Source organism: Pithys albifrons, chromosome 5, assembly GCF_047495875.1.
Source record: "Pithys albifrons albifrons isolate INPA30051 chromosome 5, PitAlb_v1, whole genome shotgun sequence".
NCBI lineage: Eukaryota > Metazoa > Chordata > Aves > Passeriformes > Thamnophilidae > Pithys > Pithys albifrons.
Window position 1 is genome coordinate 57954084 of NC_092462.1, and position 6000 is coordinate 57960083.

The window sequence follows — 6000 nt, forward strand, 5'->3', positions numbered from 1 at the left end:
CTTATTTCAACATCACAGAAACTTACACTTCTACACTAAAAGAGAAAAAAAATTCCCTTGGAATGACTAAGGTAGAACATGATAAAAAGAAGGTAAATGTGGTTTTTAATTACTTTTTGCATGTAGACCTCAAGGGATGGAGAACACAAAATGTCTTCTATAATTTTGGAAGACAAAGAAGTGCTTCTAAATTGCTGTAGCACTGTCTGGGCTTCTTCCAGAGAACCCAGAACTTCTTTGTTTCTCAGGCTCTTCTACTATTCCATCTCCAACTTGTTGTTGTTGTTGTTATTGTTGTTGTTGTTGTTGTTGTCATCCATAGTATCTAGGTCCTGCCCTGGATGTTTCTAGGACTTACGCTGGCTAGTTTATGCAGGGTGGACAGGAAGGCTCTTTCCAGTCACTGGGATTGCTGTCCCTTTGTGTCACAAATGCCATCTGCAGGTGCTTCGTCAGAGTGACTCTATTACCTCAGTCCTGCCTTGGGCTATGTTACAGCCAGGGCAGCATTCTCAAACAGCACCCTACAGCAGTGACAGAGATAGATGTCAAAAGGACTTTAAAAGTGATTAAAATGTTTAGCTGTTTCATTTAATTTTTAAAAGATTATTTTAAAAACATAAAACCCCTGAATGTTTTATGAGAAGAAATACTTTGTCTAACACGACTTCATATAAAGGAAATTCAAAATCTAATGTTATGAGTATCTTCTTGGTTGAATACAAGCAGCTTTTTGGGTAAAATGATCGATCACAGTGCATAAGAAAAGGTGCCCTCTCATTCCTGTGCACTGAGGTTCTGATCCATGAAATCCAACAGAGTCTAAAAGGATGGTCCCTCCAGCTACTTAACTTTTCTTTTTTCTTACTCTTCTCCCTAATTGGGAGATCCATGCAATGATCTGACTCTTCTGGGATCTTTTATTAATTGCTGTTCTCAGTACAGACTACTTCCTGCTCCAGACGTTCATGAAGTCCGATGTGCTGGAGGAATATCTTGTTACAATTAAACCATACTAATCAGTACACACATCAGTTGTTGGGATGGGAGATTCACATTATCTAAGTATAGAAAAGGTAAAGGAAGCCTTTTATTTTACTTTTTCTGTAAATCTAAGGCTAAGGGTTCATAAGACACAATATGAAAAAGTTTTTGTAACATATATTTTTCACACATTCTGCATTCTCTTTCATTACTAATTTTCTTATATTAAAAATGCAATTGACTCTGTCTGGCAAGACTATTTGTATTGATTTACAACTAATAATGAAATACAAATTACAGCAGGTTCTGAGTTAATTGCACCTTTGGCCTTGTTTTTGACTGCAGTAAGGTTTTTCCAATCAGTCTTAGACACCTGGTCATCAGCCTTCTGGGACCAGCACTCTTGCCCTAGACATCTCTGGTCTCCTCTCTGCAGACTAGTGACAAAAACTGCAAAGTATTTGGGACCTTTCTGTTCAGTTTGACAACTCACCAAGCCCAGTGTCAGGTAAGCACCTAGCCTCTTTCTTCTAGTAAATGACAGAATAAAAATATCATCTTCAAAGTGATCTGATTTAGAAGAGAAATCTTACATAGAAAACAGATATTAAGAGAATAAACACATCCAAACATGTCCTCTTTGTCTGGGAGCTGACAAAACATAAGATGCAGAACTTGACAAGGTTAAGGTCAAATGCATAAAAGGATTTATGTGTCTGGATCCTCTTCAGTAGACTTCAGTACACGGGGGAGAGAGTCAGCTCTTGACACAAAACCTTGCTTACAGCCACAGATAATCACATTCTCCCGCTAGGATTCAAAGACTAGTGCTCTTTTCTGAACAGGAACACAGGGAAGACTTGGTGTTGATGAAGAAGTATTCTCCCATTATCTCTTTACATTTATAAAGAATAAAGGCAATCGAAATAAAGAGGTGATGGGATAGGGGTGATAAGAAGAAAATAGGATCTACAGATTTAAATCTCTCTTGTATTCACCAGTTCAGTAATTTTTTTCTTTGTTTCTATTCCACTGTAGTTGCAAAATTGTTGCTAAGAAGTCCTAGGATGTCCTTAGTTCCTCCAATGTGTACAATATGATACAATGCCGTTTAAGACCATTGCATTTGCCTCTGTTTAATAGCTAGCCAATACACCCATCAATACTTGTAAAATTCCATATCTCCTGAAACTAGAAAATTTCAGAGTGGGTGTCTGCCCTTTGCTTGCAATTCTGAATGAAGGCCCCTTCTCATCCTAAGCCCTACTCTAAGATCTTCTAGATACGTGGTGTCTTGGGTCGAGCTGGCAAAACGCCAAGTGTCCGAGACAAGAGAGAAAGGGTTCCTCCTCCCCCCAACCAGCTAAGGGAAAAAAGAAAAGGGAGAGGGAAAAAAACCCCTCCAAACTAGATTTATGCTGAAACTAACTACATGTATTTATACAGAAAAGAGAAAATTGAGAGAAAACAACAATATAACACATACTTACATAAGTTCTATAAATATATATAACAAGAAATAACCTCCCACTCCCCAAATAATACAAAGTCTACATCTATAAGACTCTAAAAGACACCTAGCAAGAAACATAAAAAGTAACAACAAAATGTTTCTACTTCCCTGAAACTAAAACAAAATACGATGTAGCGGCAGCAGGAACAGGGCCCAACAGAGTAGAACAACTGCAGCAGTCTTCTCTGCACTCCAGACATAATGGAACCGACGTAACGCCTCCCACTGCTGCACACATATCTTAAGTTTGTGTCATCTGGTATGAAATACTTCCTTGGTTACCCAGTCAAGGGATAGCTGTCTCTACCAATCCACATAGATTCTCTGAGCCTGCCAATTTGAGGCCTAGCTAAAACCACTACACGTGGTGATACTGCTTCATGCTGTGGCTTCATTTGTCTCCGAGAAATGTGCCTGTATCAAAGAAGGATATCTTTATCCAAGAAGGATATATTTATCCAAGAAGGGAGGTTTTGCCAGTCACCATGCAGAGACAGTACAAAAAGACTGCTATGCCTATGAATCCTAATCAAAAAGAGGATAGGATATGATATGCAGCGTGGTAGCACAGCTCAAGACCCTTCAGTTCTTGACTGATGTCTTTCTTTCCTCTTTTCTGTTTCTCTCTGCATCTGCACTTGGAGGGTGCAGGAGAGTAGTTGTTGGACCATGGACAACAACTTTCCTCATGAAAAAATACCTGGAACAGAACCCTGGCCTATAGGACTGCTTAGAAAAGGTATGCCTGAAAAGAACTTTCTCTAGAATATAATAGGGATGTTCTTACAAGGACTCAAGAGTGTGCATGGTCTTAGTTGAAAAGAGGTTTCCTCCCACTTGTCGAGTTTAGAGTGCTGGAGGTTATAATAGAGATGGACAGTAGCTAATAACCCGTCTGGGAACTCTTGGCCTGTAACTATGACATCTTTCATCTCCTGGGCCAGGGAGCAAACAATTGAGAGTTTTGCTTGAAAGGTTTTCTTTGTGTCAAAAAGGAAGTTCTAAGATTCATGTAAAATTTGAGGAGTGAGAGGCTGTCAGTGCTCCCTGGAGTTAGAATACGGTATGTGGAAAGTACAGTCAAGAAGATAGTAACAGCAAGGAGTCACAGAGCTTGTAGTTTCGTGTGTCTTCCTCTTACTCATTGCATAGCTCTGATGAAAGTTGTTAGCGGTCAAATCAGGTAGTGTCTAACTGAAAAGCTGGTTACTTTTGCTAGGATTATAATTAACCATTTGATTAAAAAAAGTTAAAAGCAGTCAGCCACTGATATTAGCTTGCTGTTACCATTATTAATTATTAACATCTTTCATGAAAGCTTAGTGGGAGACAAAGCCTATCAGAGCTTGTTATCTGTGTTTATACTTAAATTTTGTTTATGCCTGTATTACTAAGTAGGAGAATAAAGTAGACTAGTGCTGGTATATAAAAAATAAGAATACCTAAAATAAATACTTTTTTAAGTATACATTTTTGTTCCATGTTATTTGCCTTTGAAACTAATTTTTCCCAAGTAGTCCTAAGTCAGACTTTGGTAACTTGAGTAAAGTAAGAAATGTCGGTTTTTTGAGCTCCCCAGGTTCCAGCGTGAGAATCACGATGTAACCTCCATAGGAGTATGATCAGTGTTCTGATTTATTGTTTACATTACACACACACATATCGCATATTCTCTGAGTCTACGAATAGTACAGGAATATCATTGGTCAATGGCTAGGGCGTGCTACCAGCTGGATTGGTACTTTTCTTAAAACTATCCTCTTCTCTATCAATGTGTTTACTTGCTTCTCCTGGCAGCTGCCGCATTCTTTCTATTGTTTACTGTCTTCTTGAAGCAGGCTCAAGGATACAGAGGCCCCGTTTCCCTCTCCATGGCCTGGGCTGTGCACAAAAACTTCTAAGTTCAAATTTCTTCCAACACTTGAGAATTTCTAATTTTGATTGCTTACAAAAGCCACTTATTAAATATGCATCAGATATATCAGCATTTGTCATCTACATTTATTATATTACAATTAAATCTTAACCTTGTAGAAGACTTCTTAAACATAAGTAATATTCCTATCCAACCCTTCTCATAATTCTGTTTTCCTTTCCATTCAGTTGATAATGCCATTAGCTTTTTTAAATATCAGGGTCGTTCCTGTACATATCCACAATTCAGTGATGTACTAATAAAACTTCTTACACCTACATTTTCCATTTCTAGCTTTTTAAATTTAGAATAAGAATAAAGCCAGAAAGCAAGGCAATTTCATAAGCTCTATAAACCCTAAAACAAGATTGCATGATGGTATTAATTTCTGACTCTCAAGAGAATAAGCCATTTGAAGACTTTGGCAGTGGATGGAACAGAAAATTCCAGATGGACTTCCAGCTAAGGATATGAGCCTTTTGTGTTCCACTAGCTCTTAGAAAGTCCTTGAGATTTCAAAGACAAAATCTATTTCCACATATCTTGTAGTAGTGACAGATAGCAAGGAAAGAGATGGACGACCATTGTACCATGACTGACAGATTTTTCCTTTAGAAGTGTGTCTTCCCTTTCTGTATCCTTCCCACCTCTGTCCGAAGTGCACTGGATGTGCAGTGAGCATGCAAATCCCAATACCCATTCCAATGCTTCACTGTCACATGTATGGGAGAGAATTTGTGACATTGTGCTGATTCAAAAGATGTCGCATGAGCAGTAACTATAGAAGTGGACTGACAAACAAGCACAAAAGGCATAACTGCAGGCTCTATTCTCTCTGTCCTGTTTGATTTACATTGAAACTTTTAGTGTTAGTGGTATGCAGCAAGCTCTCAAATTGCTCTGAATTAAACTATTCCTATAACAAAATCTGTGACATTTCCTCTCTCTGTTGTTTACAAGCAAGTCTTAAGGACATGAATCTCTGTTCTGATAATTGATTCAAGGACTCAATAAGTATTTAAGGGGCACTAGAGACAATTTTGAAAATAGATTCAGGGCAGGATGCTCTCCTGTCCCAACTGAATATTGTCATCACTGACCTACAGAAACAGGCTGTCTCTTATGCTTAATCTTTCCTTATGCTTAGTTCCTGAACTATTGACTAAACTGGCTTGAACAACAGGCCCAGAATGTGCCACTCCTGACAGTAGCCTGAAGATTGTTTCTTTCTCCTAAGAAATTGTAGAAATTATCTCAAAATTCCTCCATCTGAGTAGGATACCAAATGCTAGACTATAAAACTAAGGTTGCCACACATAACATCTATACTGTATCTAGAAGGGGGAAGATTAGTAATATACAAAATAAGCTTTGATTATTTCCATAGTAAAATTAGATTACATTTGGACACAGAGACTCTGTCATAGAGGAGCAGCAGTAGAAAAGAACTGTTAGCGTGGTTTTCCCTTACATTTTTATCAGAGCTGGCTGCGGCAGAACAGCTAGGATGCATGCTAAGAGCTAGGATACAACCAAACGGGCTGTCAAACCTTCAAAAAATTGAATAGAATGTGGCTAGGCAAGAAAC